We start from the raw sequence: 23459 nt of genomic DNA, 5'->3' as shown, positions 1-23459 counted from the left end.
ATATTCTGAAAACGAAAGTTTTTAGACTCTAATTACTTAAAGGGCTTGTGGGGCACTCAGCCTAGGTAAGTTCTGCCTTTTATAATTGGCATGCAGCAACTAATGCAGTCATCTGGGAGAAGACAATAAAATGCACGGTAAGGTCTACCCAATAAGGCTATCCCAACTTCCTTTGAGTTATTTGAGTAATCACCGAGAAACGAAGGCAGAAATAGTCCCCACACCACTGGCGTGATGGACCGTGCTGATAATCATGGGAGACTCACTGAACGACCCAGCCTCACAAGAGTCCTCACAAGAAACACAAGGGAGAGGTGAAATACTTTTCTTCTCAGATCTCATTCTCCTCTCAACTTCAAAAGCATTTAAGTACATTTTCTCATTTACTCATTCTTTCATTAATTCATTTATTCTTTCTTTCCAGAAACAGAGTAAGTACCAATCATGTCAGATCTTAGGGGTTTGAAAATTGGTAAGTTCTAATCTGTGTCCTGAGGGGACTCAGTGAACTGGAAAGATAAACAAATAATGGTCTTACGAGCATGTATGTTTCAAAAGGCGTAGTAGCAGGAGACGGAGCAGCAGCAGAGAGCAGGGAGATATTAGAATACCTTGGCAAAAGAGATGACAGTGGCGCCGAGCGTCAAGAGATGGGCAAAGCTGGAGGCAAGGGAGAACACCAAAGCCAAAGGAATGTAAGAGAAAATTTATTACATATTCATGCATAATAGGAGTCTGCTGTGTGTAAAGACAGGAATTGGTTCATGAGGTCGAGGATTTGAGGAAAATGTAAGAAGGAGATCCTGGAAAGTTAAGTACAGCCAGTTCCTTAACATACCATATATACACTAAAGGATGTGACATGCAGAGATGGTAAGAGATCGTGATTTTGTACTCTCACTGGACTTCTTAGCTGTGTGAACTTGGACTTGCTATCTCTGAGTTAATATATCTGAACCCTAATTTCTTGTCAAGGGAAGATAAGACTCAGGATCGAGCTAGAAATAAAAGATGCTATGACTATAATAACTGTAGCTACTATTTATTGAGTGCTTTCTATGTACAAGTATTGTGCTTTACATAAATTATCTCATTTAATTATCAGAGAATAATGTTGTATCTTAGATATTATGATTATATTTTACCACTGAAGAAACTGAGATAAAATAATTTTCTAGTAAGTGGCATGATTGTATTAGATTCTAAAGCACAACTCTGGTAAAAGTATTTTCAAAAAATGTGTTTCGGACACTAATTTGAAAAGATACATGCACCCCTATGTTTACTGCAGCACTAATTACAATAGCCAACATATGAAATGTCCATCAATAGACAATTGGATAAAGATGTGGTGCATATATACAATAGACTATTACTCAGTCATTAAAAAAAAAATGCAATCTCACCATTTTCAACAACATGGATGGACCTAGAGGGTATAAAGATAAGTGAAATAATTCAGACAGAGAGAGACAAATACCACATGATCTCAGTCATATGTGGAATCTAAAGAATAAACTAAACAAAATAGAAACAGATTCATAAATACAGAGAACAAACTAATGGTTGCCAGATAGGAAAGGTGTTGGGGAGCTAGGTGAAAAAGATGAAAGGATTGAGAAGTACAAATTTATAGTTACAAAATAGTCACAGGGATGTGAAGTACAGCATAGAGAATATAGTCAATAATATTGTAAAAACTATGGTGCCAGCTGGGTACTAGATTTATCCGGGGGATCATTTTGTAAATTATATAAATGTCTAACCACTATGCTATACACCTGAAACTAATATAAAATAATAATGAATGTCAACTCTAATTGAAAAATAAAAATAATTTAGTAAATGCATTTTGGGAGAAAATTCCTGGATCCTCAAAGGCCATTAAATAAATGGCTTCCTAAATAAGGAGATTGTTTTAAAGTCTGATAAGAGAGTATGAGCACTAGACATAATGGAACACATTTGAGAAATATTTTAGGAATATAATTTATAAAATTTAGTGTATCATGAATATTGGAGTGAAATATAGAAAAGTCGATACCACCAATTTAAGATGGAGAATACAAGAGGAGAATCAATCATACAGAAGGTGATGCTTGTACTTGGGAATATGTTGATTGTAGGACATTCAGGTGACAATGGACAGTTAACTCTGGGCCAATGGGCCCCAGATAAATATATAATTTTCCTGTGGGGATAAATAAAAGCATCCAGGAAGTGTAGAGTGAGAAGAGAAGGGGGCTCAGAACCAAATGACCCTAAGGAGGTCATCCTCTGTGATATGCAGAAGAGTTCACATAGAAAACCAGGGGAGAAAGAACAGAAATGGAAACTGGAGAAGGTGAGAACAGATTTTAGGTAGAGATTTTAATATAGTTTATTCCGTAATTTATAGAGGAAGCCAACAAAAAAAATCAAAAAGGATATTAATAATCGAACGATACTATTTACTAAATTGACTTAATTGAAAATTAAATACCATCATATCCAAAAACTTCAGAATACACATTATTTTCAAGTAAACATAGGACATTAATAAAAATAGATTATATATGAGACATAAAGCATTCTCAATAAATTTCAAAAGACTAAAGTCATACAGAGTATGTTCTCTGATCACAATGAAATAAACTAGAAATTAATAACAAAAAGATAGCTAGAAAATCCCAAAATATTTAAAAAGTAACACATTCTAAATAACTTATGAGTCAAAATGAAAATTATAAAATATTTTGAACTGAAAGATAATATAGCATCTCAAAATTTGTGATCAGCTAAAATGATGATTTAAAATAATTTTTCTATTTTTAAGTGCATGTATTAGAAAAGAAGAGTGTGCAATCAGGGATAAAAACTTTAATCTCAAGAAACTAAAAAAGAGGAGCAAATTAAATGAAAAAAATATATAGAAAGAAGAAAATATTAAAGATCAGAAATTAGTGAAATAGAAAAATGTTCATCAAGAGGAGAAGGAATAAACCAATTATATTCACATATGTATATATAGTCTATTCATATAAGTGAATACCACACATCATTAAGAAAGATTTTTGACAAGTCTCAAAAATCTTATTTGGAAAGAAATACAGCTAGCACAAAGAGTACACATTGTATGATTCCATCTATATCCAAGAGTAGGCTAACCTAACCTAAGGTAGAAATCAGGTTACACGCCAGAGTATTGACAGGAAAAGAGGCATGAGGAAGCTTTTGGGGTTGATGACAACGTTCTGCGTCTTATACTGAAAGAAATTGACACAGACCTATGTGTAGATAAATATCAGACTATACAATTAACATTTGTAAATTTAACTGTCTATAAAGCATATCTCAATTTAAACTGAAAATTCAAAGCAGCATTTAAAGAACATGTTTCGCATGAGGGAAATAAAGAGATATATTGGATATGTTGTTTCCAACTTATTTAAGATACTTATTAGATGAACAAGTGGGAAGGTTGAAGAGGTAGTCAGTAATCATTTCAGTGCAATGGTAAGGATGAAACCCAAATAAAATTGAGTTGAGAAGAATATAGGGAGACACTAAAAAGACAAATGCAGACCACATTTTGAGACTTTTTGCTCTATAGCACAGTAGAGATACAAGGAAAGTCATGAGAATGAGAGTAAAAGGAGGGAGAATTTTATGAAGAAAGAGAGAGCATTTGTTTCATACAGGTGAGACAGATGGGATCTAAGTGGTGAGAGCTTAAATAAGAGCAGGGACAATTTTCTACTTTAGCAGGAGGGAAGTTTCGGTAAGGTTAGGTGAACACAAACAGGAAGGTGGGTTGCAGGAATTAATTGGCAAGGAAGGTTGTGGACAGTCTTCATCAGTCTTCTTCCTCCTGAATTGTTGTAATATGAGAAGGTGTTGACAAGGTTTGCTTGATAATTCTGCATCGATCATAAATAAGCTTTATGACATTCTTGTCTTGCTTAGTTACCTTAGAATCTTCCTGAGAGGAAAGCTGCTCTCTCTTCTCCTTCAGGAGTGTCAACACTGCATCTGGAATCTCCTCTCCAGAGGAGCTTGGCCCAGCGCCCATAGCTTCTGGATCCCCATTGTCTCTGGGGACTGTGGACTGTTCACAGGACCAGTTTCCAGGTGGGCCTTTGGGAGCACTCCCTTGTTCCTCCGACAGCTTCAGCTTTTAGTTCTTTGTGCTGTTTACGACCTTTAGCTAGATCATTCATCCACTTCAGAACTTCAGTATTAGAAATTTGGCACCATGCGAAGGCCAGTATTTCTTTTCTTGATAAAATTTTTCTTCAAATTTTTGAATTTTCCGCTTGCTCTAGATGTGCTTGCTGGGTTAGGCAATGGTCTGTGGCGCCTTGCCATTACCATGGCACACCATGAAGAACTTCGAGGCATCATAAACTGCTGAGTGCAGGGTGGAGAAGGGGCTGATTCAGGGTCTAAGTTAAATCTCTGGCTTTGGCTGAACATGAAGCCTCACAGTGACAGCAGTAGATTGTCACCAGCAGAGATGTGATAGAGCAGCCTGCATCTTCTAAAAAAGCTGAGAGAGTGGAAAGAATTCTAGATAGAGTTTGAAATCAGAAGATTTACATACTAGTTTGTGATTTTGGGAAAATTACTTGATTGTGCTCAATCTCATCCATAAATATGAAATAACAATAATAAAAAGTACTTCAGAGCATTCTTATCAGGATTCAATGGAATAATGTTAAATCGTCTCTAAACTATATAAGACAAGGACATAAACTGGTAGTCACAAGGTGTTAGTTTAGCCTAGAAAGATTTTTTTTAATTTACTTAAATAGCTTAAAATTATAAAAATCTGGATAGTTTACATAAATATTTAGGGTTTCGGTTCTCTTTAGAAATAAGAAGGCCTGGCAGTACAGGTTTTTCATTTTCCTGTAGCCACAATCAGCAACATGAATAACAGCTCCATCACACACACTCATAGACTCTATTTGTGACAGTTCTCAGCCAGCCCACATCAGTCATCACTATACATGCCTGGCTCTTCTTGGCAGTTAAGATACCCACCCTTAATTTAAGATTTAATTCAAATATCAGGTTTAGTTATGATTCAGACTTAGAATCTTTCTACTTAATACAGATCGATATATACTTTTTATGGAACTAAGCAAAATAAAATAAATATGAAGTACATATGAAAATCACATGACCAGGAGTACAGAAGTATTTTGTGAAAAATAAACTATTCTTGCAAAATAATTCTTGAACATAATGACCCAGCTATATTTTTATATCTTTTATAAATTAATCTATTCATAAAGAGAAGAAGACATTGGTATAGACCTCTTTCCTCTTTGCAAAATTGCAAATTAAATGCTACTTCTTGAATAGAGGGAAGGGTTTGCTCAGAGACTCCCAGAGCAACTGGGTACTGGAATGTCTTCAGCTGCATGGCTCCATCTCCTGGTTTCAAATAGCTAGAAGACAAGCATATAACTCATCAAAAGGAAATGTAAAAAGTAGAAAGAAAAAAAATGTTGCTTTCCCTGTACTACAAGTTTACTTACTTTTCTCTTTCTGCTTAAATTTAGTATTTGAGAAATCTTTTCCTATAGAATGAATAACATGTATTTTTATAATTTAAAAAAGTATTATATCTTTGTTAACTTTTGGATTCATAATTGTTACATTTGATTAGTCACATCACAAAGTATTTCCCCAGTTTTACTGAGAAATAATTAACAAACAATATTGTGTAAGTTTAAGGTGTCCAATGTGATGACTTACTACACATATATATTGTGAAATGATTACCACAATGATATTAGATAACACATCCATCAAAGCAATCTATTGCTTCCTAATAACCACTTTCTCCTCCTGTGATTCGGGGGATTAGAATTCACTTCAACATGAATGTTGTAATATTATTGGACCTGTGTGGTAGACATTACCAATTTTCAGCAACATGGGATTCCTCTCTCCTTTAGTCACACAAGAGAATTATTCTTCCCTGGCACCATGGCCATGTGACTTGCTTTTGCCAATAAATTTGAACAAAGTGGAGTATGTCATTATGTAGAAGTACAATATTTAATTGCTGGTGCTTATGGCTCCACTTCAGTTCTTCCCTTGTTCTGGAGGAGTAGAAATGCCCAATAGCCTGGGGATCTGAATGACTAATGAGGAGGTCACTTCTGCTGATCCTCATCAAACATGTAGCAGTGGCAAAAATCAATGAACTTCTATGGCTTTGAGTCATTGAAATATTGGAGAAAGTTTGTTACCACTGCATAACATGATTTATCCTAACCGATGGAGATAGGTGAAAGAGCTCTTTAATTAGATATTTATTTTTTGTACAATAACTAATTTAAAGAATTTGAGGATGAAAGTACATATTTTCTCCCTTTATTTCTTATAGGTTAATATCAGACAATTGCGAAGATGGTAAATATGCTGTGACAGAAGAAAGTACCCATTTTGATACACATGTGAACAAGTGTGGACTTTGTTCTTAAACTGATGAAAAGAAGCAACCTATAGAAGTATCACTTTTATTTCAAAAATATTTCAGTTATACTCTACTTGATGTCTTGGAGCTAATTTTTTTGTTTAAAAGACTACAAATACAATATGGCTGATATACACGTAAATAATTAGGGGTTAGTTGACTAAACATAGAAGGGTTGTCTGTGGCTTATCTGTGTATTTACTCACATAGTATATATTTTTCTCATTGTTCATATTAAAATTTGGTAGAACCTCTTAACAATGCTCTACAAAGTGGTCAAAATATTTATCAAATCCTATACAGTCAAATCCTAAAGAGTCAGCAAAATAGGTAAAGCATAACATTTCACTATGTTAAATAACATTCTATGAAAATGAATGCAAACTAAAAAGCATAGATTTTACCTTTCATTCTAGAACTCTTAGATGCAATTTTCTCGGATCTACCTCAACATATTTCATTTAATAGAATATAGACACACTCCCTAAAAGTTACTTAAAAGCAATTTTTTCAGATTATAAAACTGTTACAGGTACATTTTTAAAAAATAAGAATACAGAAAATAGATAAGAAAGTCATCTAAAACTGTCACACCTATTATCCTCTGTGTGTGTGTGTGTGTGTGTGTGTGTGTATCACAGTTTCATGTCTGGATTTTTCCATTTAATATTTTATCATAGATATATCTCGATGACATTAATATTCTCCAAAAATATATTTTCATCTATGTATAATAGTAATTATAGTAGTAACTACAATTTATTGAGCTCTGCAATTGCAGAATTCTTTACCTATATTGTCAATTAATCCTTAGAACAGTCTCATGAGGCAGGCATTTTTGCATCCCTCTTTCAGATCAGGCAACAGTGTCAGAGAAGTGAGACTTGCTCAAAGACATAATGCTTATTAAGAATTAGGATTCAAACCAGTCTGTGTCCTCCAAGACTGATGGTTTTAAGCACAATATTCTCTGGGATAATAATATTTTAGGGAATATTCAAATTTTAACAATAAAACATACATAAATTTTATGCATATTTTAAAATACCTTGTTAGGAGGAATTTCTTGAAGTAGAACTAACAAATCTGAGAATTTGAGCATGCATAAGATCCTTGATATACTGTATATTGTCAAATTGACCATCAGAAAGATTATACCAATTTACTCTTTCATCACAATGACAAGAATTTCCCATTTTACTTAACCTTCACCAAAAATAGATTTTAAAAAATCTTTAGTATTTTTCTATTGTACCTTACTGTCTTACTTTTTATTTTATGACTACTGATTTATACGTGTATTCATATGATCTTTCACTATTTGTATCTCTTCTTTTTAAAAGTCCTGTTCACTCGTTTGCCCATTAATGAGTGAATCTCTTAATAATTTAAAAGAATTTTTGTTATATTAAGGATATTAAACTTTGCCAGTCATATATGTTACAAATACTTTCCCCATTTGTTTACCATTTACTTTAGAAATTTAATGTAGTAAAATCTATCAATATTTCACTATTATGTTTTATTTTGCTTTTAGGCTTGGAAAAAGTCCTTATAGTTTTATATTTATAGATTCTTAATTTTATTTTGAATACTTTAAACCCTCGAGAATTCATTTTAATATATATATGGGAGGTAATTTTTTGTCAAATAATGATACTGTATCCACTGTTTTGGTGTGCCTTTCACACCAATTTGAAATGTTGCCCTTATCTTGGTATAAATTTCTATGCAATTTGTTTCTTGCCTTCTATTCTACATCTATTTTATTCTCTTGTCACAAGTGTGGTACATTAATTACTGAAATTTTATAATATATTTTATTTGATAGTGAAAGTCCCAATACAAAAGTCACCCTTTATAAAATGTTCCTAGAAATTTTCATCCATTTATTCTTCCCAATGATTTTAGAAATGATTTCAAACCTCAAAAGTCTATTGAGAACTATTAAGTTATTAGAACTATTCCGAACATACGAATTACTTTGCAGAGAATTACATTTTAAAAGTTGCTCTTCTGCTGCATATTCTTGTGTTAAACACTAAATCATCTTACCGCAATTCAGGACTATTTTTATTAACCTACAAGCCTAAAGTAAAACTTCTCAGAGAATGTTTCATAGTACTGTCTCTAGCCCTAATAAACATGGCTATGGCCATATACTGTCCATTAAAGTTAATGAAAATAATAAATAATAATGATAATTTGGTTTTATCTTTATTTTCATTTAATAACCAGGTTGACTTCAATATCTTGTGTCTAACATTAATATTCAGAAACTGCATGCTTCTTTGGAGACAAAAGATCTAATGTGTAAATAATATATATCAAATAGTTATAAATCTAAGGTAAAGTTAATAAGCATTTCTCAGCTTTGGGAATTTTGAGAGGAATTAGTGGCTTTTTAATTTTCTCTCTATATGGGAAACTGGTAGACTTTTTTTTTTTTACAATTTTTAAAATTTCTTCTAATCATGGTAGTGTCTTATTTCATAGTTTTCTAAAGCACAACATAATTATAAGATTTTTCCAGCTAGTAACCTTAAACATATTTGCCTGTTGTGAGTCAGAGAAGTCTAAAAAGATTAGTAATCCAGAATGGGATGTGTAGCAGACACAACCTCCCTGAGGAGTAACTGGTAGTGCCAAATCCATAAAAAGAACTTCCCAAGAATTGGGGTCCATAAAAGTCCAAGAATGAAGGAGCTGCCTACTTCCCACATACCTCATTTAAGAAACCCATTAAATCATTGTTTCTAAAATGACTTCAAGTTTTAGACCACTATTATATGTCTCTAGCAGAAACTGAACTGTCTGGTAGTAGGGCAGGGCTTCCTAAAAATGTTCTGCCTTAATATATACATTAAAGGGGAGTTTTGTAGTGAATGAGTTAGATCAAGTCTGAGTTAAAGTTTAGAAGGCCTCTTTACAATGGGATTTCTGAAAGCTTTTAATATATACATGTGAATTGTGAATCTTCAGAAGAGACATAGAGTTTTCAGCATTCTCTAAACCATTGACAAAGAATTCCTTTTATGATAGTAGTATTACAAGGAACCTTTTCAGGAGCACTAACTATTGGGATAGAAGCTATCATGTCTCGCATTAGAAAGTTTCCTATTTTTCTACCAATTAAATAACAGCTTTTATTTGCAATCAGAAATTTGCCTATAGATAACACAAATGTAATTACATGCTACTTGAATTCATAGTGGATTTCATCTCTGGGCTTGGGACTTAACCCCACCACTTAAGGGCTGTGTGTACTTTGTAAGTCACTCAAACCCTCAGTCTCTGTCTCCTCATCTATAAAATGAAGAAAATTGTATTTTATAGAACTCGTGCAAAGACTAACACAGCAGATGTAAGAACGACTTTTCAAAGTGTAATTTTATAATTTTATCTGTAAATATTATCATAAATAGAATCTATTAACCTTGAGAGAAAAGGAAAGAGACCTTCACACTAGAAATTGAACATAAAATTTTTAAAATAAATTTGTTAATAAAATCCACAAGGAACAATGAGGATAGATAAATTTTTTTAAATCTGAAAACTTTGCCATTCTGTTCCCCCACGACTCCAGTAGTATATTGATTATTTTATTAGTTCTATTGTATTTGTTCTACTGATCATTATATTCTATTAACTGCTGAAACAAAACAAAATAATAGTGACTTAAATAAGGTAGAATTTTATTTATTTTTTATATAAGTATCAGAGCATAAACAATTAAGGAATAATACAGTGTCAAAACCTCAGGCTCCTCCTTTATGGTTGTTCGGTCAGTACTTGAGTGTCATATTCACCAGCATGGCAGACCCAGCAGGAAAGGAGAAGAAAGAAGCAGGGGCACATATCACTCTTGTACATGTATGTATTGTTGGCAAAATTTAGATGGCCACGAGCAGCTGCAAGGGAAGTTAGTAATTAAGCTCTTTATTCAGAGTGACCATTTGTCCAGCTGAAATTCAAAGGGTCTATTACAAAGAGAAAAGGGAGGAAACAGATAGTGAAGGACCAGGACTATTCTCTACTACAGTCATGTCATCCAAGTCCAGTTAGTATTAGGATCCTGAAGATCCTGTAATTATTTGCATTTAATTTCAATTTCGGTAAGAATTTCTTTAAAAATTATGTGCACTTATCCATGGGATTGAAGGATTATGTGACATAATGCTGCCCTCTTTTTTAAATACCTCAATCTAATTTCTTTGCTATCAAAGACCTGAGATCTCTAGTCTATTAATCGTGTGGTCAGTCATGTTGCTGATAATCATCTCTGTTGATTCTAATTTAAACAGAAAGTTAATTTTAATTCAAATCAGTCAACATGATTTTCTCAACATTTGCTAACAATCAAGCAACTAATGATCAGATAAGGCCCATGCGACTTACATGATTATAAATGTGTTAGTAAGTTTATTAATGTATTTTTTAAAAACAGATTTTGTAGATCTGTCCCCTAGGCATTAAGAGAACAAAAGAAGTAGTTCAAAATGCCATTAAGAAAACTAATTGGATTGTCTTCCAATCGTCACCGTTAAACAGAACTTTGTAGAAATGTTCTTTATATATGCTGTTTAGCATGGCAACCACTAGACACATGTGGCTATGTAGCACTTGTATCTAGTGTAACTGAAAGACTGAATTTCTAATTTTATTTAGTTTTGAGTAATTGAAATGTCTACATGTGTCTATTGGCTACTCTATGGACAGCACATCTCTAGATAAAATAAAAATCTATATAGATGCTTAATGCTGTGTATCAAATGGGACATTTCTAGATTGGGGAAATACTGACAAACATAGGGAACTCGAATTGAGTCCTATTATCATGTAAAAACAACAATTTTAATGATAACTCTGAGAGACTTGTGTGTGAATGTGTGCATTGTTTAAATCCATGGCATTAATATGGGCTGCCCAAATGAGTAGAAACTATCTTTCACACTTCTCAGAACCTGAAAGCCTTTATTTAGTTTTATTTGTTCAGAGAGAATAGTTCATCATACTAGAAAATAAAAATGATTCTGTAATAAATGAAAAGCAATACAACAAATGGGGAACTTATATTTTACTAATTTTCAATAAAAGGAGGCATTCCTTGGTCTCCGCTATTCTGAGACCCAGAGCTCTTTGAACATCTTGGGAAAAACTCATTATAAACTTTTAGTAACCCAGCAGCTCTCTGAAAAGAAACTCTCCTTCGGGATGTTGGAACTGGTTATTTTAACAGTGATATGCGAGAAAGAGAAATACTTTTTACATAATAGTTTGTCATTCTTATGTATGTCATACTTAGTGTACCTCACAGAAGACTTTATTACTGTTAGTCAAAAATTATTGGGAAAAAAGGACTATCATTCACCTTTCAATTCTAATCAAGTCTTCCAGTTTCTGTTTTTTAAATGAAAAAAGTTGTTTCTTTCAACCATCTTATCACCAACTGGACAGATTTTACTTTTCTCTTAGCTGTCACTTCAATTTATTTTAACACTTAAAAAAACTGATTTACTCTTCTTTATAGCCATCCTTCCTGTTTATTAGATTTTACCAGTAGAATTTAAAAGTAGTTCTAAAATATCACATCTACATAACATGGAGAATACAGAGTACTTTTTTAAATTTAATATTCAGTGAAATGAACAAGTATTTTCCAAGATCGAGCAGAAGAGATTTACAGAAGGAATTAGTAGAATAAGATTAAAGTACTTCATGCTAACCTTGGGAGAAAAAGAACTAAAATATGAAACCTCAGCAATCTAAGTATCCAACCCAGGTTATATTATAATTTTTTAAAACCTGTAAATAGGTAAATGATATTCTACCTCTAAAGTTTCTAGAGGCCAGAGAATGAACCAAGTTACCTTTTAAGGTCACCTCCCACTGTCATTAAAGCAATTTTCACATTTGCCTCCGATGAGATTAGAGTAGATTAAAGATCTCTGAGAGCAAGATTTTGAGTATTAGGTTCACTGCTACACTTCCAGCTCATGATGAGCATTCAGTGAATGCAAGTATACTTTGTTTCCTTTAGAAAAACTTCTCTCTGTGGAGCCAGTCAACCTTCTCCAGAGTTTCTGTTTACCAATTAAAGGACTTTTCAGTGTCAGTGGACAATGGGAAACAAAAGACTACACTATGAAAGTGGAGAAAATATTTTAAATCCTATCTGGTAATGGAAATCATATGTAGCTTATCAGGAGCAGCCTATGTAAGTAAACTGGACTACTCCATTTAAGTAAATAGTAAAAGAAAGAAAGTCTGAGAGAGAGCAGAACACCTTTAAACAGTGATTTCTCAGCCTGGGGAGTTGGGAGATGGGAGAGGATCCACAGAATATTGGATAGAGAACCATAGATATGAAATGTAAAAAGAATACTTGAAATAAATTTATATTTGGAAAATGAAGGAAAGACAAATTATAGTCATTAAGTCTCAGCAAAATCATGGAGTATTATGGAGTGTGTGTGTGTGTGTGTGTGTGTGTGTGTGTGTGTATGCATGCACATGTTATTCTTTGTACTTTATCAATATAAATGCAATAAGAAAAAGAATATTCCACTCTAAATGACATCGATGAAACTTCATAGGAATATCAAATTAAGATTTGAAAAAATGACGGGAGACAAAGCCATGGGAAAAAAAAATAGTAATTCACAGACAAGACTGATCAGACTTTTGTCCACTACACATTCATAGTTATAAGCAAACTTGTCCATGTAACTGTTGGAAATCTGGGAGATTAGAATCATTCATAATGGATTCAGATACTGAGAGTACCTACTTCATTAGGCATTGTTTGAATATTAAATTTAATTACACCCAAAAAACACTATGCTCAGTTTCTCAACATCAGCAAATGGCAATAAATGTTAACAGCTGTAGTAGGATGTTTTAACTCATTCTTCCTTTTTAGACCAGGAACTTGATGTTCTAGAAACAGCTCTATTCTACCAGGAAGCTATTTATGAATGTGAGTTCTGGTTAGCTTCTGGCTTCAGGCAAGACCATTGTGCTCTCAGGGCTTGAATGGAAGGAAGTTTCAGTAATTTATCTGACTGTGAACTAAGCAGGCATCATTAAGGTATCCTTGGTAAATAATTTGATAAATCTTTTCCAGCTGTAATATCCATTAATATATGCCATGAGGCAGAACATAAATCATTACCATAACAGCTGAGTCATAAAAGTTAGTAAACTACACCTTGATTTCAAAGGAAATGGAATCGAAGATATTAAGAAAATGGTTAGAAAACAAGTAATAGAGAGATCACCTTTACTCAGTCATTTAGAAAGGTAAGAAACAAAAGGTAGTCTTCAATCATGGGTAGTTTTTTGAGGGAAGAGGGCATATCCAGTTGAGAGAAATAGTGTTAAGATTAGAAAAAACACACACACTTTGGAGGATTTTGGATTTTTTAATTCTCAAAAAAAAATGTAAGTATTTAACTTAAATATCTAGTTAAGTATTTAGTTGAGTATTTAACTAAAATTTAAGTTAAGTATTTAAGAATATGTAATGTGAGTTCTCCCATCTTAACAAAATTTTAAATGCACAATACATTATCATTAGCTACAGGTACAATGTGGCATGGCAGATCTCTAGAGATGATCTGTCTTGCTTAACTGAAACTTTATGCCCATTGATTAGCAACTCCACATTTCTCCCTCCCCCAAGTTCCTGGAACCACCATTACACTCTTTGATTATGTGAATTTGACTATTTTAGATATCTCACATAAGTCAAATCATGCAATATTTGTATTTCTGTGACTGGCTTGTTTTGCGAAGCATAATTTCCTCAAAGTTCATCCATGTCATCACATTTTGCAGAATTTCCTTCTTTTTAAAGGCTGAATAGTATGCCATTGTGTGTACATACCACATATTCCTTATCCATTCATCTGTCAATGGGCAGTTAGGTTATTTCCACATCTTGGCTATTGTGAATGAACATGGAAATGTCAATACCTCTTCAAGATCCTGATATAAGATATATGATATGGATCTAATTTCATCTTTCGCATATAAGTATCCACACTTTTAATGAAGGCAATATTATATGGCCCAAGAAAAATATGTTTTAGAAAATTACTAGAAAAAACAACACCCCCCCAAAAAAATGTATGATTAAATATCTATCGATTCACAGATTTCTCTCTAAAGAAGTACCGGTCTGTGAAGGCAATAGCTTTGTCCTCATCTAATGAGCCAGACTGGTATATCTCAAACTTGAGAGTTTTTTTACCTTGAGAATATAGTTACTGACTCTAGTGATCTTTTGGGGTCAGTGACTAAAGAGTCTGTTCCTTTACCAAAATGTAATGAACATCACTTAAGGTGATCCCAAAGCAATACAAAACCAAAAAATGAGAACTGAAATTTCCATCTTTGGTTATAAGATAGGCATGCAGACAACCCCAAATGTACTTGTATTTTTTAAAACATTTTCATTGAAAGAAAATACAAAATTTAAAAATTTTTGTAGAGAATATATCTGTGGATCACAGTGGTCTGAGTTTCTAGTTTGAGAAATAACCATTCTAGGCTATGCCAGGAAAGAGCTAATCTTGAAATATTTTTTTACATCCATAAGTGACACTCTTGAAGCCTAGACAAAACTAAAATGTGAACAGAAAACTTGAAATAGACTTTGTGGGAATGACTATGAGTGCCAGCAGTATTGGAATGGTGATGTTTTGTATTAAATGCTGATTTGCCAAGGAAATATAAAATCGCCCACTACACTGGTTTGTTAATCTTTAACATTTGTTAAAAAAAAAAATTACAAAGACATTAATAACTCTATTTTGGATCTGTCCATTCCAGACCAAAACAAATACAAAAATTATTGGCACATATAAGGTTTGCAGGCCACTAATAAATAGCGTCTAATGGAGCAGGACTTTTAAAGCAAATTTCTCAAGGATAGTATAATGGAGAATCGAACTGAAATCCAGGTATGTATCTTCATTTGTAAATAAATTTGGTCGAACTAGATATTACTCATACTCAAATCTTGAATTGCACTCTTTTTCTTGTTGAATTGCATTTTTTATAAATTAGAATAAAAGAAAACCAAAACAATATGACATGTTAAAATTGTGTGTTTACCAATGAAGTTACAAATATATATGGTGAGATCAAGAAAACAACTCACTTGTCCTTTGGAGAATTTTGTAAATAGCAACATATTAGAATATGTTGAAGTATTAAACTTCACACAGTTGAACTTAATTATACAAGTACCACTCAAGAGATTGAAAGAGGAATTGCAGGAATTGTGCCAAGACATCTAAAAATAGACCCCATCCTACTCTTACCATTTTCCTCTGGCTACTGGATCAGTAAATGTCAGAGGAGTTTGAAAATTATGAAATGCACAGTTTGAATAAAATCATTTCCACCAGAGAATATCTCTCTCTCTCTCTCTCTTTTTTTTTTTTTTTAAATATTTGGAGGTGGGATAAATTAACTATAGTACACTGACTTTGAGGATATGGAAAACCAGTTACCTTAATGCTTACCTAGGATTGTTTGCTTTTCAACCTGATTTCTGATTTAAGTACACCTGAAAGAAGATGACCGTGTTTTACTGAAAGAATCTAAGAGTCTCAGTTCCCCCTTTTCCCTTTGTCACATACTAGTTGTGAGAACTTAAGCTAAGAATTTAACTACTCTAAGTCTACGGCCATGCCACTCTAGACAAGCCTGATCCCGTCTGATCTCGGAAGCTAAGCAGGATCAGGCCTGGTTAGTCCTTGGATAGGAAACCACCTAGGAAGACCAGGTGCTGTATTTATTTTTTATAAAATAAATAATAAGGGATTGTAAACTGACAAGGTCCTTGCAATCTCTGAGGTCAACCAAGGGTTGCCTCGCCTAAAACATGAAAAAGAATTTAACTACTCTAGAACTCCATATTTCCAGAAATAAAGTGGGAACAATGGCATCAGTCTAGAAGCATAGGACTGTATCAAATGATTTTAAGAACCCTTTCAAGATATAGATTTTTAATTCATAGACTTCTTTAAGGAAGTTGGAGTTGCTAGTAGGCTACACTGACTTCAAACATATGCTACAATTTTTTAAGTGTATTCAGATAGAACATATAAGAATTAATAGCCAGATAACGTGGACATCAAGTTAATGCAATCCATTTTTGTTCTTAATTGGCAGAAAAGAAATATTAGTATCACCATTACTTTTAAAACATATCATTTATTAAAATCCAAGTTAATAAAGGGAAAACAGTGGAATGACCAAAAGTAAATCTAAAATAAGGCAATAAAGGAGACAAAAAGAAAATATAAGAGGATAGTACATAACAGCAAGCACAAAAATACATGGTTTTAAATCCAAATATATCAATAATTACAAAATGGTTTCATTAAAAAATTTCTTCTTTGGGTTCACCCCATTTGTCAATGGGCTTTTGGTTCTGAGGTACAATAGAATTTCTAAACTGCATCATTTTATTTCATTTTTATTCTTTAGATTCAGTGCACTTTACTATTTATCCTTCTGTTTTCTGACCTTTTCATTCTAGAGATTTTGGCAATAGTTCCTTTTCTAAATAATTGTTTTTTATTGTCTTTTAAATTTCATTAACTTTTTCAGCAGTATTTTGATGAGATTCTTATAATATTGTTCTGTATTTTTTCTTAATCTTTTGAATTCCATTTTCCTCAAAATCAAAATATAACCTACTTACTTGAAGAATATAAAATCAAGGTTTTCTATGAAATGCTTTTGCTGAACCAAAATCTTTGGAGTCTAATTCTGTCAGTAATAGAATGCCTAGAACTGGATTTCTGTTTTAAACTTAAAGTGAAAAGTCATCTTTAATTTTATTTCTTCCATCTATGTTAACTTAAAATGATTTGCTTTTTCCCTTCATCTTCATATTTCTTTATAAAATGAAGTTAATAGTATGTCCTTTGATATATTCACTTTTTTTTACTGTCTCAGAGATTTATTCTTATAGTTCCTTTATATTCCTCTATTATAGCTTTGAAAATAGCTTTCTTATATAGACAGTAGAATAATATCAAAGATTTCTTTTCAAAATAGTTGTAATCACTTTTATGGTTGTATATGGCTTTTAAAAATCAGATACCACCAAAATATATATCCAAAAAGATCAGTTCTCCACATACCACTCCCATTTACTGCTCCCAGGGGCAAACATTTTCCTGGGCTGTTTTCTTTTTTATTTCCTCCATATTTCTAAATATGTGTATGCTACCACTTCTGGATGTATGGGTTTTGTTGATATTTATGGGTTTTGTTGATATTTTTTGACTCTTTGATATGATCTCTTCACTTCCCTCATTATCCCAGTGGGGTCATAGTTGATGCTTACATTATTATCATCTGTAAATGTTGCTGGCATAAGTAGTGTGCTACAGCTACTTTTTCTTACTTACAGAACTTCAGTAGAACTTCTATGCATAGACCTTGGAGCTCTATGCCAGTTTAAAAATTTTTGTATTATAGCAGTAGGCTTCAATATTCTAACCCTCAGTTCTTCCAATTGAATCTTGATTTATAACTTAGTATAAGCCTGAAGTGGTGAGTTAAAATGACATTTCTCTTTTCTCAAGCTGTATCTGGTAGTCTTGCATACATTTTTCTTTGTATTGACATACCTATCCATACATCTATTGACATTATATTAGTAATATACATGACTTCTGAAGATCAAAGCAAAGAGAGAGCCCTGAATTTTTTATCTATAGTTTCTCTACAAAGAAAAAAAACCACATTTCTATTATACTTCTCAATAGCAACACTATAGGCAAGATGAAAATGAAGCAACTTCTTCTAAGTGACAAAGAAAAACACCTATTGTATCAGTCATCTCTTGCCACAAAAATGCCACTCCAAAAACAGAGCCTTGAAACAATACAGATTTATACAGCCCATTAGTCTGCAAATCTTCACATTAGGCTAAACTCAGCTCAGTGATTCTTCTGGTTTCAGCAGGGCTCACCCTCATGTACTGGGATCAGCTAGCTATTGTCTAATGAGGATGGCTCTCCACAGCTTAACTGGGGTAGGTTGGCCCAGGAATGTTCTCATGGCAATGGCTGAAGACAAGAGCTATAAGTCAAGTGCTTTTCAATATTCTGCTAGCGTTGCATTTGCTAGCATTTTATTTGCCAAAGCAAGCCATGGAAACTAAACCCAGAATCAAGGAAGAGATACAGGAAAGAGTAAAGAATTAGAGCCATTTTTGCAACCTACTATATCTATACTTAACCAAGCTATCATTCAAAATAAAATGCAGACATTTTCCAAAATTTACATACTATTTAATACTCATAATATGTCTTTAGAAAAGTTACTAAGAAATGTTTTATAATGAGGAAAAATGAATCTAAGAGGAATAATAGAATGCAACAAATAATAATGAGAAAGAAATGAGTAAAACATTAAGTAGAAAAATTCATTGATCTTTGATTTTTTAAAAAAGTTAAATCTAAAAGTCCAGATTGTATCAAAATTTAACTTTGAAGATAGAAAGGAAGTGGAAGTGAAAAACAAAAGGAAGTAAAAACATATTAAATTTTCATCTCGTAATGAGAGGAATTTTATAGTAATTGTTTCTAGAAAAATATACGCACACATATCTAGCACAGGAAAAAAAAAACAGAAAAATTTTTCAATTAAAATCAGGATAGAAAAATTTAAAAATCATGTAAGTATAAAATATGAAATAACATTTTGTAAATGTCTACAAACATAGGTATCAAAATAAATATAAATGGATATGCTTTCTTGTTATAATTGATTGTTAGATTGAATTTTTAAAAATTAAGGCAAGTGCTTTTTATATAAACTAAATAAATCGTTATAGAAAAGTTAAAAAATAAAGCAACAGGAAAAGATATAACATGAAACATTAATATAAAGAAGATTGGCGAAGCATTTTAAAATCAAGTAAGACAGAATTCAAAGAAAATACTGAAAATTTACAGTAATAAAATTTTTCAAACCTAAGATTAATACATATCATGAATATTTGTAGAATTAATAACACGGTTTCGACATAAGCATAACAAAATTTTTAGAATTATAAAGAGAATTTGAAAAAATCACTATTAGTAGAGTATAGCTTAACTTCCCAAAATATCAGACAAAATCATAATTACTAAAGAGAAAATTATTAGCAGTCAATAAGCTTCTTTAACACATGTTCTTTTTGAACACTGACATTTATAATTGACGGAATAACAAGACCACAAATGAAATCTCAACAATTTCAACAAATTATTATTATACAGCCTATGTTCACTCACCATAGTGTGAAAAAATAAGAAATCAGCCATTTGAAAGATAACATTCTTTTGAAAGAAATTACATAATTAAGAAATCTATATACTTCTTAAAACTTCAAAGTTTTGAATAAGAAAGAAATTATAAAAACACATTGAATTTTTATGTCAATAACTGCTAAAAATGCATGCAATTTGAAAGATTTGATAGATTACATAAAGTTTACATAGGAATCAAGTATTTAACAATGTTTAACGTTTCTAAATATCATAAATTTAAATTCTCAAATCCATTAAATTCTCTTAAGTATTTACTGTGCTTATGCAAACTGTCAGTTGTCAATATTTCTGAAGTAATGCAAGCTTCAACCCTCCTTACTTGAATCACATTCCTAGAAATGTTACAAAAGATACAATAATAAAAATGATACACAGCAATGTTCTAAAGAAGAAGAATTTTCAGCAGAACAGAAAGTGTGAGGAATTAGTGAAAAACTTGAAAGCATACAGGGTCATGTTGAGAGAAATTGCAGCCCAGGTGCACACAAGTAAGTGCATCTTTAAATGTGAGCTATACCAAAGTTGCTGTGTGACTAGAAGCTATGGAAACAAGAAGCTGATCCAAGATGTGAAGTTGAATGCATTGTTTATTGGCAAAATAACATGATGATTTTCTAACTCGATAAAGCATGCCTTCTAGAAAATCTTTAACCAAAGTCATGCTTAATGATGAGCTGTTAGAAGCATTTTGATTAAAGAAGTAAATACAGTAGGACCTCCTCATTCAAGGTTTCGCTTTCTACGATTTTAGTTAGCTGTAGTCAACTTTAGCCCAAAAATATTAAATGGAAAATTACAGAAATAATTCCTACATTTTACATTGCGCACCATTCTGAGTTGCATGATGAAATTTCACTCTGTCTGCTTCATCATGCCAGGACGTAAATCATCCCATTGTCTGGTACATCCAGGCTGAGTACACAAATTGCTTATAGGTCATTTAGTAGCTAGCTAAGCTATTGGATCAACTGTCACGATATCACAATGCTTGCATTCTATTAACCCTTATTTTACCTAATAATGGCCCCAAAGAGCAAGAGTGGAGATGAAGACAATTCAAATATGATAAAGAGAAACTTTAAAGTACTTCCTTTAAGTAAAAACATGGAAGTTCTCAACTTAATAAGGGGAGAAAAAAATAGTATGTTAAGATTGCGAAGATCTACAAGAACGAATCTTCTAGTTGTGAAATTGTGAAAAAGGGGGAAAATGTGCTAGTTTTGCTGTCACAGCTCAAACTGAAAAAGTAAGTGCTTAGTGAAGATGGAAAAGGCATTAAATTTGTGGCTAGAAAACAAAAACAGGAAGTATAGGTAGATGAGATAAAGAGAGGAAGAGGGAGAGAAGGAGGGAGGGAAGGAGGGAAGGAGATAGAGAAAGGGAAGGGAAGGAGGAGGAGAGAGGGGGGAAAGGAGGAGGAGAGAAAAGATAGAGAGGTAGATAGATAGATACTATATGCAGTTTCAGGCATCCACTGGGGCTCTTGGAACATATCCCCCATGGATAAGAGGGGATGACTGTAAGACAAATTTGACTGTTCTCTTCATTAGAATGCAGCATTGTATTAGAGATACTAGCCCATGAAATAAGAAAGAAGAAAGAAATGAAAATAAAAAATAGATAAAACTATTATTAGTTGCTATGATATAATCATCAATTTAGAAAATCAGCTGAGCAATTTTAGAATTATTGACAATCTGCAAGGTAGTTAAACACAAGATCAACATAGTAGCTTCCATAGCTTTCAAAACACAATGTATAATCAGAAAATGTAATCTTTCAAAACTCTAACAATAGTAATAAAAAAACAATGTACCTAGGAATACACTTAATAAATATAAACCTCACTGAAGGCATTAAAGAAAGTCTGAATAAATGGAGAGATTGATAAGATTGAAGAATAAGAAAACTCCACACCTCTTAAATGTTCGTATCTCAATTGTTTTCTCTGTATTTAGTTCTTTTTACTCTACATACTTTCCATTAAGTGGAGTTATTCTACAAATACCATTCAAAAATCTTTTACCTTCAGACCTCTCTCTTGAGCTCATTAAATGAATATTTTTTGAGCATCCACTATATATGTCTTTAGGCACTTGAAGAAATTACAGTGCATATGTTAACTATCCACCTGGTATTTGTACCTAGATGTCCTTATATTTAACTTGTTCAAAGTGAAATTCATAAAAGAATCATATACCATTTTAGATTAGGTTTGGCTGTAGAGAGAAATTTCTAAATAAGATGCAAGTTTACCTTTCTTTAATGTTAAAGACATCAATAAGTAAGTAGTCCAGAACTAGTAAGGTGGCCACATAGTCATTAGACACCTGGCACACATTCATCTTTCTGGTCCACCATCAATAGTGACTGGCTTCCGTCCTCATGGTTGCTTTATTGCCTAAGATGGTTATGAGATCTCCAGTTATCACATCCACATTCCAGGCCAAATAGAAATGAAGGAAAAAGGGAAGAAGGGCAAGAGTTGTTTGATCTCTTTTAAGAAACTTTCCCATAAATCCAATCCAATAGCTTCTGTTTAATATCATTGATCAGAATTTAGTAATATAGCCACTTTTAAGTGTAAGGTAAGCTGGAAAGTAAATTTTTACTGAGCCCTCCAAAAAATAAATAAATAAATAAGATACCATCTCTAAAGAAGAAAGAATCGTTCTATCATATAGACATAACAAAAAGTGATAATACTGGTTGACTCCATGGAGGGAAATTAAGAAATGAAGTCAAATATGGCATTGAAACTTACTTTTGCTTTATATTCTTCTATGCTTTTTCCATTTTTTCTTGGAATGATGGACTATTTATAAAAAATAAATATTTTAGGCATTTTATTTTATTTTAGTATTAGTTTCAAGTATATAGTACATTGGATAGACTTTTATATAGTTTATGAAATGATCCCCTGATTGCTCTTTCTCTCCTCTGGCTCTACACATAGTCATTACATTACTATTGACTGCATTCCCTATGCCATGCTCCCCATTCCCATGACCATCTCTCAACTACTAATTTGTACTTCTTTAAATCTTTACCTCTTTCTCCCAGCCCCCAACCCCTCTCCCCTCTAGCAGTGATCAGATTGTCCTCTGTATTTGTGAGTCTGTTTTTGATTAGTTTGTCCTTTTTGTTCATTAGATTCCACATAAAAAATTAAAAATAAATACTTTTATTGAATTCATTTTCCTTCATGAACCCACCCATTCTATCTTATAAAATTTTTCTTTTGGTAAAAAACATCACCATTTGCCTAGTCACCCATACTAGATGTATGAATATTATTTTCAACTTTTATTTTATGTCAATATTTATATCTCACAAGGCACTAAAGTCAATTTTATAACAGAACTGATTTTTCATAGCTAATCTCCTCTTCCTTATTGTCGCTACATTTTAGGCCTTTAAAATGTCAGGACTATTTCAATGGCCTATTGTCTTTCCCTCATCAATTGTTCCCAATTCTTGTCCATTCCCAATTGCCACTATGTAGTTATCATTTGAAAAACAATTTTAATATGTCACTACTTCTTTTAAGACCTCAATATAAATGCCCAACAAATACTTTTTAGTTTATTGATTGGAAAAAAACTGGAAAATAATTTTTATGAAACAATTAGAAAGCAAAA

General features: G+C 32.5%; 2 pseudogenes; one reads left to right on the top strand and one right to left on the bottom strand.

The window, feature by feature from the left end:
- Window positions 1-3740: 3740 nt before the first annotated feature.
- LOC118613592 lies at window positions 3741-22163 on the bottom strand (annotated as a pseudogene).
- On the top strand, window positions 16162-16280 carry LOC118614284 (annotated as a pseudogene).
- Window positions 22164-23459: the final 1296 nt, after the last annotated feature.

The sequence above is a fragment of the Rousettus aegyptiacus genome, unplaced genomic scaffold, assembly GCF_014176215.1.
Source record: "Rousettus aegyptiacus isolate mRouAeg1 unplaced genomic scaffold, mRouAeg1.p scaffold_m13_p_2, whole genome shotgun sequence".
Taxonomy (NCBI): Eukaryota; Metazoa; Chordata; class Mammalia; order Chiroptera; family Pteropodidae; genus Rousettus; species Rousettus aegyptiacus.
Note: the sequence above shows the minus strand (reverse complement) of the source record. Positions and strands in the feature narration are given on the sequence as shown.